Below are 14384 nucleotides of genomic sequence, written 5' to 3'. Positions count from 1 at the left end.
CTTCCAATATGTAAAGCTTTTAGTTACTATTGTTCTATTTTTATGTAATAATCGTTTAAATAAATAACTGCGAAGACGAAAGACAAAAATGAGGATTTGAAGACGCAAATGACCAAAAAGTTCAAATGTACAAGATACAATCCAAGTGGTTCCATTTATTTATAAGAAACGTCTAAAAATGACAAGAGTACAAGCCGCGAAACGCAAAGTACAAGATATCTACGCGTACGAAAGGACGTTCGAAAATCCGGAACCGAGACATAAACCGAGCATCAACGCGCGAGTCAACGGGCCTAAAATTACGAGTCAACATTGCACAAGAATATAATATAATATATATATATAATTATATAAAATTATATATATTAAATAACAGCAGCCGCCCACGTTTTAAACACAATTTGAGCTGATCCAGCTGGTCATGCGATCACATGGCCATGATGCCCATATATCATGCGCTCGCATGAGCCTTAGAGGCTGGCCACATCTATAAATTGGAACGTTTTCTGGCCGAAATACATACACCCTTTTCCAATCTCTCAATCTCTATATGTAATATATTTATATTATAATTTTAATTTTAATTTTAATTTAAGATTAATAATAAATTATGGTTTAGTTGGGTTATTGTAAAAAATGTTTTACGGGTTTTAAAATCGAAACTCTGTCCGTGCAACGCTACACGATTAATAACCACTGTAAGCTATGTTCTTCCTTTTTAAATTAATGTCTCGTAACTAAATTATTATGATGCTTATTTAAGCCGAAGTAATCGTGATGTTAGACTAAATATTAAAGACGGGGTTATTGGATTTTTGTACCATAATTAGGGTTTGTACAAAAGACCGACACTTGTGGACATTGGACTATAGACTATTAATAGATGGGGGTATTGTCTAATAGAATGACAACTCATTGGAATCTGTCAAACCTATCTTCAAATTAGTTAATCTAATAATTATTAAATGATTATGCATGTCCTATTTAGTGACGTTTATACGACATCTTTTACAATCATTTAATTAATTATTCGGGTTGGGTAATTGATTATTCAAACTGATCAAGTGGGTAAATTAATATTCATATCTCATTAAAACAGGGGTGGATTACATACAAGGGTAATTGGTGTAATTGTTAACAAAGTATTAAAACCTTGGATTACACACGGTCGATAACCTGGTGTAATTATTAATAAAGTATTAAAATCTTGTTACAGTTTGAATCCCTAATTAGTTGGAATATTTGACTTCGGGAATAAGGTTAATTTGACGAGCATTTTATAATTATGACCGATGGACTATTATGGGCAAAAACCAGATAGGTTTCAAATAATCCTGGGCAAAGGACAATTAACCCAGAGTAATAAATTAAAATCAAAACGTCAAACATCATGGTTACGGAAATTTAAATAAGCATAATTCTTTTATTGTATTTTTCATCGTACTTTTAATTATTGTCATTTTATTATTCGGAATTTTATCGTCATTTATTTATCGTTATTTATTTTACGCACTTTAATTATTGTCATTTGTCTTTACGCTTAAAATATAAAATCGACAAACCGGTCATTAAACGGTAAAACCCCCTTTTATAATAATAACACTTATATGTGTGTGTGTGTGTCTATATATATATATATATATATTTGAATAAATATAGTTGTAAAAAATATAGTACGTAATCACTAGCTCCCTGTGGAACGAACCGGACTTACTAAAAACTACACTACTCTATGATTAGGTACACTGTCTATAAGTGTTGTAGCAAGGTTTAGGTATATCACATCCGTAAATTAAATAAAACTTGTGTAAATCGTATAATATTTCGTAGTAAAATAATAGTATATCACGTACCACCGCTCGCACATCAAGTTTTTGGTGCCGCTGCCGGGGAGCCAAGAGCAAAACGCTATATTCGAAAAAAAATAAAAAAAATACTATATATATATCTATATATATAAGTGTTTAAATATATATATATATATATATATATATATATATATATATATATATATATATATATATATATATATATATATAAGATATATAAATTAAAAAAATATTTTTATTTTTAGAATTTTAAATATAAGTTTTTTTATATTTTATATAAATATTTTATATAAATATAAATCAGAAAATTAAAAAAAATTAAATAATAAATAAAAATATTAAATTGGGCCGAGGCCTGATCGAAGCCCAATTGTGAACTGGACCTCTCGGCCATGCGATCACATGTAAAGAAGGTTGAAACATCATGCGAACGTACGAGGTGATGGGACAGGCCTGATCCTTAATTCAATTAATACGGAGTAGGTTATTATATTTTTATTATTATTATTTAGGGTTTAATTTAAATATTAATAATTAATATAGGGTTTTAATATATAATTTTTAAATTTAAGTTTAATTAATTGTTATTAATTATATATATTAATATTTTTATATACTAAGAATATAAAAATAATATTTTTATATAAATTTTTTTTATCATTTTTATAATATATCTTTTATTATTTGTATCTTTTTAATTGTTTAGTTCGTAAATATAATTTTAGTTTCTTTTTGCCTTAGTTTAAATTTAGAGTTTTAGTTTTTAGGTTTTGCCGTAAAATCCCTTAAGTGCTTTTTCTTTAGATTTGGAATTTAGACGCTTTAGAATTTTGCGACGCTATTTTAAGTTTATAAATTTTAGTACCTTTTTAAGTAATTGTCATTTTCCGTTTAGAATTCTTTTTAAGCTTTAATACATTTAGGCGCAACATTTTAGATTTAATTTTTAGACTTTTAAGTTTCGACGTTTTTCTTTCTTATTTTTATTTTTTTGACGTTTTTCGACACACTTTTTCTTTTTCATTTCTACGCTCTAGTTTTTAGGTCATAGAATTTTTAATCTTAAAATTTAGACGAAAAATTATTTTTAGCGATTAAATTGATAGACATCCAAATTTTCTTGTTCGTAGTAATAGTTGGATTTGTTAGTGGCGAGTTGTGGGCTTCCATTTAAAGGGTCCTGGCTACCTGTTGCATCTATTGGCTATTCGAAACGTGGGCAAAATCAGAAAAGTCTATTAATTTGATAACTTATATAATTTTTATATTTATAACTAATAGGATATTCAGTGAATGCACCGAGCAAAACGTTCAACACCTTTCATACGTTCACCACCTGTAACCCGATCAAGACATCTAGCCAATATTATCGTCGTTGATTTTTCTTTAGAATCATCATCTAGTCGAACAAGTACTCCAACTCAAATTTTCGATAATCCATTATTTGAACCCGACTTCACAATTGAGAACCCGGAGGATATTCAAGGACAGTTCCAAGATCCTGAACCACTAATCATTCCTCCTGAACCACAAACCATTAAATCAGAATCTTTCTAGTGATTCGGATTTAACAAATTCAATTATGGAAATGACAGAACCTCAAAGTATGGAAGACCGAATGAGAGCCACACGCACGGGCCAAGGTCATGCCATTAATCAGCCAGATGTTAATGCGCCAGATTTTGAAATCAAAGGACAAATCCTACACATGGTCACCAATCAGTGCCAATTTAGTGGTACAACAAAAGAAGATCCAAACGAACATCTTCGAACTTTTAATAGGATTTGTAATCTATTTAAAATCCGAGAAGTAGAGGATGAAACTATTTATCTTATGTTGTGCCCCTGGACTTTAAAGGGAGAAGCCAAAGATTGGTTAGAATCGCTACCCGAAGGAGCGATTGACACGTGGGATGTTTTAGTTGAGAAATTTCTTAAAAGATTCTTTCTGGCGTCTAAAGTCGTGAGACTTCAAGGAGAAATTACCACATTCATGCAAAAGCCAAATGAAACGTTATATGAGGCGTGGACAAGATTCAGAAGGATGTTGAGAGGATGTCCTCAACACGGTCTAGATACTTTTCAAATAGTGCAAATCTTCTATAAAGGCGTTGACGTCGCCACACGAAAAGACATCGACACAGCAGCTGGTGGTTCCATTATGAAGAAAACCGTAACTGAAGCTCATAATATAATTGATAATACAGCTTCCCACTCTCATGAGTGGCATCAGGAAAAATATATCTTTCAATCATCTAAAGCGGCTAGAGCCGATTCTAGCCATGACTTTGATTCCATTTCCGCAAAAATAGATGCTTTCGAGAGACGAATGGAAAAGATGACTAAAGATATTTACGCAATACGAATCAGTTATGAGCAATGCAGTTGACCACACTTAACGAAAGATTGTCACATTGAACAAACTATGGAACAACGTGAGAATGTTTCCTACATGAACCAAAGGCTGAGAAATAATTATCAAAATAATTATCAACCGCCAAGGCCAAACTTCAATCGAAATCAAAACATTCTTTACAATCCAAATGGACCCAACAATAACTCGTACAACTAACAAGGTCCGAATAACCAACCAACTCAAAATAACACTTTCAATCAATAAATACCTAGCTTGTATAAACTACCACAACAAACCGAAGAGAAAAAGTCAAATCTGGAAGAAATGGTACAAAAACTAGTTGAATCTCAAACACAATTTATTGCAACTCAAACCCAAACGAATGAGAGGTTTGATCAGTCATTTAGAACTCAACAAGCTTCCATTTTGAATCTAAAAAAATACGTAGGTACTCTTGCTAGCATGATGAGTGAGAAGGAACAAGGAAAGCTACCGAATAATACTGAAGTAAATCCTCGGAATGAGATTGTTAATATGGTGTCAACAAATTCTGAAAAACCAGCACTAGAAGATGGGAAGGTTTTATATGTGAGTAACAATGAAGAAGTTACAATACCACCACCACCCGAGTATGTAAAGCCAGTGGTGGCACCATACAGACCACCCATCCCGTTTCCAAGAAAAGTAGTTTAGTATGAGCAAGTAATAGGTAATAAAGTTTGTGATACCTTTGGAAAGAAGAAGAAGAATAAGAAAGTGCAAGAAACAAAAACCGTAAAAATAAACCCGGTGAAGACAGTTCCATCAAAACCTCCACCCAAGTTGGGTGATCTGGGTGAATTTATTATTCTTTGTCTACTTAGTGATTGTGTCATGCACGATGCACTAGCAGATTTAGGTGCGAGTGTGAGTATTATGCCTCTTTCATTATATAAGAGATTAGGAGTAGGTGAGTTAAGTCCAACGAAAATGAGTGTTCGACTCTTTGATCAAACCATTAGGCACCCAGTTGGAATTACTGACAACCTACCCGTTCAAGTAGGTAATTTAACCTTTCTAGTCGAATTTATTGTCATTGACATAGAAGAGGACTCAAACATTCCTCTAATTTTAGGTCGACCATTCTTAGCATCCACCGGGGCGTTATTTGATGTAAGAGAGGGTAGAATGACACTTAGTAATGGTGAAAAATCGATCACCTTTATGATTCGAAAGTCTAAATCTCCACCAACCAAAACCGTTGAACCAATAAAAACGAGTGGTAAGAACCATATTGTTTTACCAACTCCAACGGTAGTGCTTAACAATAATAAAACGCCTAAGTGTGGGGAAGATGAAATAACACCTAATGATGCCCTGATAACAAAGAACCCCGTTGTTGATACAAAATTAAGTGACCCCGTTATTAACAGTTCAATGAAGAAACTTATTAAACGGGTTCGTAGAACCAAGGGGAACTCTAAGTTATGTAACCGGTTAGTATCCAATCTATCGCCTAAAGAAAAGGCAAAACTAGTTGAATTTGTGGATATTACACAGGAATCCGACCAATGGCTTAAAGCAAAATTCACAGATATGCAAGTTGATTATGGTCGAAGAGAAATTGACGATGAAGTTAATCACAATTTTGACACCACAGCTACCTAAGTGTGGGGAGATTCAAATGTTCTAAAAAGAAAATGCTGTCTAGAGTTAGTTGTTTTGTTCTCGTATAGTTCCGAGAATGGAATCCAATTGGTCTTTTCCACTAGCAGACACTAAAGAACTAGTTTTCTCCCCCCATTCCAATTTTTTTTTTTTTTGTAGGTTTTGTATGAAATTAATATGCATTTTTAAATTTAAGTTTTGTGTGAATTTAAAAACAAAATTTACTTTATTTCATTAAGTTTAAAAAATGATTTCTAAAATTCGTCATGAGTTAAACACTAGGTCGTAGAAACAAAATTGCTTTACCCAAGGACGGGGCGAAAAATTTTGTTATCATTATTTTAATATTATTGATCTAAAGTATGCCAAAAATATTATATGAACATGGGGTTATATACCAAACTTTAAAAATATGTATATATATGTTTGTATTTTATGTTATATACAAAATAGGTAAAACAGCGCACTTTCAAAGACTGGCATTAAGTTCAGCAAAAGCTACTAATTTTAACGACAACACGTAAAATATCAAATGTGATATAAAACAATATGATTTGAAAACTTGGTATTTTTAATCATTTTCTGCGCTAATCACCCTCATGAATTTAAATTTTTACTGATTTCTTGCAAATGAGGGCATTGCAAGATCTTAGATGTGGGGAAGGGTTATAAATTCTCTCGGGTTTACACTTGGTTTAATTGCCAAATTTTGTGAAAGTTTGAAAAAATTTCAATTAAATGAACTCAAAATCATGTTTATACATATTTATGAACGATAAAACTAGGTGATAATACCGAAATTATTGTTACCTAAATTCGAGGGCATAAATTGAGAAACAACCCAAAACGCTTGAATTCATTTAAAATAGAATAAAGGAGAATAAAAATGCAAAGATACGAATAAATAAAAGCTAAGTGTGAGAAGAATTTACCAAGTTCTTTAAAACATATATTACATATTTTTGTACAAGATTATTGCAGGTACTTTTGCTTTGGACTAAACTAATCAGTTTTACCCGATTTACTGTAATATATTTGAAAGAAAGATGGATCTACACGTTGAATCAATTCCATCATTAAAAGGGAGTAAAGTCTTCCGAAAAAGACACGCGCTTCTTGATTTAGGTCAGTAAGTTGTCGTCCAGACCAGCTGTAGGTTGACGAAAAATCTAGAAAAGTCATCTCGAAAATCGGCTGGAAATCCACGGACCTCAGCATCAAACAGGGTCGCCAAGTGGTCAGACTTATCCTAGCCATGAGAGGATTTGTCTTGTAAAATGGGGAGGGCGCTGTGCAAATTAGCTTGATAAGACTAATAAATCAGACCTCCAGAAAAGGATAATCTCCTTAAAGATCAAAAATCAGCTTTTAAGCCTGATATTACTCAATCCTTGAGATTAAATTTAAAGAATGAGAGTTACAAACTCATGGAATTCGATGATATCTAAACTCGAGCTTGAACGAGAAAATATTTTGATCAAATTAAAACCGATTTGTTTTCTAAAAACCTATTTTCAATGCGTTCATTACTATTGAACGTAAAATCCTAAGAATTCATCAGAATTCATTAGGTCACCTGAACCAAATCGGGTGTCAACCGTAAGAACGGTGGTTGCATAGCATGGTCGAAGACAGGACCTTGTGCCATACCGAAAAATTATAGGGTGATCTTTACTATTTCTCCTACAAAGGATAGTAATTGCATCCGACCACCATGAACATCTGCATGTCATTAGACATTGCCTTAACAGTTGCTTGTTCAACGCTTTCCTTTACAACCGGACGGTAGTTTACCAAAAGGTAATATACGGAACAAGTATACTAGACGTGTTGCTTTTCTAATACAAGGTTAGCAAGTGGGTGACACAAAACCATAAGTTTTGAGCTAAAATTTTCAAATCTAAAACCCACAAAACATTTTGCAAACACCGGTGAAGGGTTATTCCGGAAAACTTGTCTAGGGTAAAATCTAGCTTGAATTTTCAAAAGATCAAATGTTTTCATAAAGATTCAATTTCCTTAAAAGATCTAAATTTTCATAGTCATGTGGGACTGTAAACCATATCGTTACTATCATTGTTTATACTGCCGTATCAAAATCACTGTTGTACAAAGTGTGAGAATAAAAAGTGATTCGAGTGAAGTGTGATTTAATTTCAAGTTCTGTATTGCTTGAGGACAAGCAATGCTCAAGTGTGGGGATATTTGATAGTGCTCCAAATGAACATATATTTAGGCACAATATCCTTCCAATATGTAAAGCTTTTAGTTACTATTGTTCTATTTTTATGTAATAATCGTTTAAATAAATAAGTGCGAAGATGAAAGATAAAAATGACGATTTGAAGACGCAAATGACCAAAAAGCTCAAATGTACAAGATACAATCCAATTGGTTCCATTTATTTATAAGAAACGTCTAAAAATGACAACAGTACGAGCCACGAAACGCAAAGTACAAGATATCTACGCGTACGAAAGGACGTTCGAAAATCCGGAACCGAGACATAAACCGAGCATCAACGCGAGAGTCAACGGGCCTAAAATTACGAGTCAACATTGCACAAGAATATAATATAATATATATATAATTATATAAAATTATATATATTATATTATATATATTAAATAACAGCAGCCGCCCATGTTTTAAACACAATTTGAGCTGATCCAGCTGGCTATGCAATCGCATGGCCAGGATGCCCATATATCATGCGCTCGCATGAGCCTTAGAGGCTGGTCACATCTATAAATTAGAACGTTTTCTGGCCGAAATACATACACCCTTTTCCAATATCGCAATCTCTATATGTAATATATTTATATTATAATTTTAATTTTAATTTAAGATTAATAATAAATTATGGTTTAGTTGGGTTATTGTAAAAAATGTTTTACGGGTTTTAAAGTCGAAACTCTGTCCGTGCAATGCTACGCGATTAATAACCACTGTAAGCTATGTTCTTCCTTTTTAAATTAATGTCTCATAACTAAATTATTATTATGCTTATTTAAGCCGAAGTAATCGTGATGTTAGACTAAATATTAAAGACGGGGTTATTGGATTTTGTACCATAATTAGGGTTTGGACAAAAGACCGACACTTGTGGACATTGGACTATGGACTATTAATAGATAGGGGGTATTGTCTAATCGAATGACAAATCATTGGAATCTGTCAAACCTATCTTCAAATTAGTTAATCTAATAATTATTAAATGATTATGCATGTCCTATTTAGTGACGTTTATACGACATCTTTTACAATCATTTAATTAATTATTCGGGTTGGGTAATTAATTATTATTACTAATCAAGTGGGTAAATTAATATTCATATCTCATTAAAACAGGGGTGGATTACATACAAGAGTAATTGGTGTAATTGTTAACAAAGTATTAAAACCTTGGATTACACGCAGTCGATAACCTGGTGTAATTATTAATAAAGTATTAAAACCTTGTTACAGTTTGAATCTCTAATTAGTTGGAATTTTTGACTTCGGGAATAAGGTTAATTTGACGAGCATTTTATAATTATGACTGATGGACTATTATGGGCAAAAACCAGATAGGTTTCAAATAATCCAGGACAAAGGACAATTAACCCAAAGTAATAAATTAAAATCAAAACGTCAAACATCATGGTTACGGAAATTTAAATAAGCATAATTCTTTTATTGTATTTCTCATCGTACTTTTAATTATTGTCATTTTATTATTCGCAATTTTATCGTCATTTATTTATCGTTATTTATTTTACGCACTTTAATTATTGTCATTTGTCTTTACGCTTAAAATATAAAATCGACAAACCGGTCATTAAACGGTAAAACCCCCCTTTTATAATAATAACACTTATATGTATGTATATATATATATATACATATATATTTGTATAAATATAGCTGTTAAAAATATAGTACGTAATCACTAGCTCCCTGTGGAATGAACCAGACTTACTAAAAACTACACTACTCTACGATTAGGTACACTGCCTATAAGTGTTGTAGCAAGGTTTAGGTATATCTCATCCGAAAATTAAATAAAACTTGTGTAAATCGTATAATATTTCGTAGTAAAATAATAGTATATCACGTACCACCGCTCGCACATCAATGTTTCTAAATGTTTAGTATTCTTGATTTGGTCAGTTTTTGTAACACCTTGAATTTGTTGTTGTTTTTTTAAACACAGCGGAAGTACTTATAATTACCAAATTAACCCTGGTTAACTTTTACAAACCATACTTAATAAATCATCTTAGTTAACATTATTATAACATTCCAAACGTCGGTGTTACATAAAAATGTTACAAAATAGAAAACATCAGAGTCAACGCATAGTCAAACATGTCTTCTAATCTGTCCTCAACACCCATCCTAATCAGCAGTACCTAAACCTGCAAGGGGTGGAAATCTGGGGGAATTAGCACAACTGCTAAGTAAATGGATACTATCTAATAGACCAAGCATAAGCAACTGAACATGCAAGGGGTCACATCTATGCTAACGTTCTGAACTAGCATATAACAACAACTGACAATGTGAGGACCGGCGGCTTGTACGAGCACACGACTTAGCTGATCAGGCTACAGTCTACTGATAGTTCGCTTTACTAATTCCACTGCATAACCAACCAGACGCAACACATGCGTCCTCTTATGCTATACTGAACAATCAGTAACATCATGACCCGACCAGGCTACCACTGTCGACCTCACACAAACCCTACCTTGCCGCCTCGGTGGGTTCCCAACCTTGTCGCCTCGGTTGGTGTCCAACTAATAGTGCGCACATAAGATCACATATAATTAGTCATGCAATCATCCTAAATAGCATGGAAATATCTAACTACACATGGCAATCATACAAGATATAAACATAAGAGTAAGGATTCTGAACAAGTAGCGTGTCAGCTACTTAATACTCTATCCGGAGATAGACCCACTCACCGAATACCAGCAACTAGCTCAGATAATCTATCACTAAGCGGCTTTCTTATCCTTATCACCTGAACATAAGGCAAATCAAGTTAGTTTCTGTCCGTTAGCACAAACAGCACAGTACAATAAATCAGTATAAAAAAGCGTCGCTAAAATTCCACCTAACACTTATGCATTTTCAGAATTTACATCATGATTATCATAAGTCACGCGGACAGCAAAACGGCTAAGAAACAGCTAAAGTACACAACAATACATCACTGATCTGCATCCGTACGGTTGTACATGCATCCGTACGGTTGCAAGTCCATCCGTACGGTTGCATCATGCATCCGTACGGTTGCACACTTTATGCCCGGTTGCACCAACACCACTGCATCCGTACGTTGCACATGCACCCGTACGGTTGCACATGCACCCGTACGATTGCACCATATACCCATTCAATTGTAAGCTGCAACTGTACGGTTGTGTTCTTCGTGTAGCAGCAGCAGCAGCAGAAAACTTATGGGTTTCACCCCCAATTCACCAAATCTCAATTTTGGACTCGTTTTTACCCTGAAAATAGTTATACCTTTTGTACAAAACCTTTTGGAACTTAAACCCACAAATTACTCAAACAACATCAAATTTGACCAATTTGACATCAAAACCTACTTTAATAAAAACCCAACTTTAAAACCCATTTTGACAAGGATTCAAGCACAAATTGGAACGATTAATACCTTGTTAGAACACTAGAAATCACAAGACACTGATTTCCAACTAAAAAAAAAGATTAACAACAAGCATTGGTGAATCTAGGGTTTTAAAGTAGAAGAGAAATAGGTACGGGGTATTTTAGAATGTTCAAGAAAAAGAGAGAAAGAGCTGGTATCCAGCTTATATATTTGTGTTAAACACAATACCCCATCACACGGGTATTTACCAGTTATCTGATAACTTTCGTACTTAATTTGACTGCCCTAACGGAGTCCAAATTAAATAAACGAACCTGTTCTGTGACTGTAACACCCCGCCAAAATCGCCATTGATGCGGAAGTTAACTCTGGACCCAGTGCTCGGCTTGACTTCTAAGTAACAACAGAGTTCTACAGCGGAAGCAATATATCTAAGTACCTGAGACAAAACATGCTTAAAAGTGTCAACCAAAATGGTTGAGTGAACAACATAGGTTTAATAGTATAACAAGTTTTTAGACCACAAGATTTAAATAAGCAGTTTAATCAGTTCGGTAGTAGTGCTGGTGTATATGATATCGATACTAACCATAAGTTACCCTAAACACATCACGTTCGTGTCGTTCATCGTTATTATATATCCATTGACCAGCGGTCATCCGGATAGAGACGTCACCCTCAATAGCGCTATCACAATAACTAAGCTTACCAAATTCCAGTAATTAACGATATCATGGTAGGGATTAAGCATGAATCAAAGCATGTTAGCAAACAGTTTGAACTGATCAAAATAAAGTTTGAGTACTTGTGTCTAAGCGTAAAACAGTTTAAAAACAAGCATGTGTCTCACCCCAAAAGTTCAAAATAAGTATATAAAAAAGGTTAAAAAGTGGGGCTATGAAGTTCACCTTGGTAGCAGATAGATATTCCACGCAAGTTATATGATCGGAGTATTAAACACGGAGATCTCAACCTAGAGATATTATGTTTGATTAGTTAATGTCTAATAGACATAAAGTTTGTTTATTAATATAGCAAACTATATTAACAGTGACCGTTCTCGAGAAAAATTATATTTATTTAAGTGATAATATACTTAGTGTACTTAAGTGTTACTATATAGATATGTGTATAAATTATACTAATAATAGTATTATTAGTCTTTAATTAATCTACTATTATGTATACTTATCTTTATATGTTACATATATAAATATACTTTTATGTGATACATACATATATATATTCTTTATTATTATTATACATGTATGTGTTCATAACTATATGGTATATATATATATATATATTAAGTGTAGGTGTTACAAATACATATATAAGTGTAAGATGATACATATATATACACTTATTACTTTTATTAATAAGTTTACTAACTTATATAGCTTACATAATACACATCCATACATACATGCTCACGTACATGTACATAAATATATACACATACATATACACGTATGTATATATTTACATATACACACACACATACCTATAATGTATACATGCACATACGTACGTATGCATGCATGCATGCATGCACGTACACCATGATCATAACTACTTTACTAAGCCATAATCATAACCTTTTATCACAAACTTAACCTAGTAACTTTAACATAAAATCATAAGTTTTTAACAAAATAACTAATCATGATCATTAACCCTAAACCTTTTTAATCATTCTTAAATCATCTTCATAATCTTTTATTAATATTTTTAAACCTTATTCTTAACCTTTTAATCACAATCTTTATTTATTCCAATAATCATATCTAAACCCTAATCATAATAATCATAATCACTATCTATATCATACTCATTCAATCAACATTAACCATGCTCTTTAACTAGTTCATACTTTTTTTTTATCCTTCTTTATTACTAATAACATTCATGATCTAGTTCATACCTTTTTATCATCACCATTATCTTTATTACTAATAATAATAATCTTACAACTATTATCATTATCTAGCTTACTTACATAAAATCATAAGCTTATACTTAATAATTATCAAGTTACTTACAATCTAACACGTTAACCCTTTATAAATCATAATCTTCATTAACATAATAACTTATTGATCTAATTATAATCATGCATCTTTTAACCCTAATCTATTCTTATTCAATATCTTTTAACCACTTACTCATCCATCATGATATTCATTAACTAGTAACTTATTAATCCAATACTTTTAACCTTTTTCATTATTCTATAACTTTTATTCATCATTAACTAACACATATATAACTTAGTATCTTATTAATCTAACCATAATCATATTTAGTTTATAATACTCATAACATAATACTTATAAACTACATAAAAGTGGTAGGTTAAAAGCAAGATTATCTAGGGTTTTAAGGCTACCTTTAGAAGGTGATGTTCAAGAAGATGATGGTGATTTTGGACTGCACAAAAAACAGAAACCAGCAGGAGCAATTCGACCCTAACAGATGGACTCTCCTGGCCTGTTTTGGTTTGACAACACAGCAAGAACTCAGCAGAAAATCACGACTTCAATGAAGAGTTTCTTTGCTTGTTTGTACTCGACAGCACAGCAGCAACACAGCAGTTACAACAGGTGATTGAAGGGCTATTTTGATGGGGTTTTGTCAACTGCAGGAAGCTGCAGATGATGGCGAATTGCAGCTGTATAAACTGACGAATGGGGCTGATGGTTTACGATTTGCAAGTGGGTTTGGGGGTGTTTTTAGTCGACAATGAAGAGGATTTTTGAGACCTGTTTTTAGTCGACAAAGAGGAGGGAAAAGCTGCTAAAACTATCGACTAAAATCAGCAGGTTTGCAGGTTTATTTGTGATGCAAAAAATATGGAATAACATGAAGGCTTTTATAGGGAAATAATTCAAGAGTTTGGAATTGATTTAGGATTCATAAAAACTTGGTG

General features: G+C 32.7%; 1 non-coding gene across 1 annotated transcript; it reads right to left on the bottom strand.

Moving 5' to 3' along the window:
* Window positions 1-3795: 3795 nt before the first annotated feature.
* On the bottom strand, window positions 3796-3902 carry LOC139894827 (small nucleolar RNA R71). The gene has a single exon (XR_011775307.1). It is a non-coding gene; the product is annotated as a small nucleolar RNA R71 (small nucleolar RNA).
* Between the last annotated feature and the right edge of the window lie 10482 nt (window positions 3903-14384).

The sequence above is a fragment of the Rutidosis leptorrhynchoides genome, chromosome 2 (genome assembly GCF_046630445.1).
Source record: "Rutidosis leptorrhynchoides isolate AG116_Rl617_1_P2 chromosome 2, CSIRO_AGI_Rlap_v1, whole genome shotgun sequence".
In the NCBI taxonomy this organism is placed as follows: Eukaryota; Viridiplantae; Streptophyta; class Magnoliopsida; order Asterales; family Asteraceae; genus Rutidosis; species Rutidosis leptorrhynchoides.
Note: the sequence above shows the minus strand (reverse complement) of the source record. Positions and strands in the feature narration are given on the sequence as shown.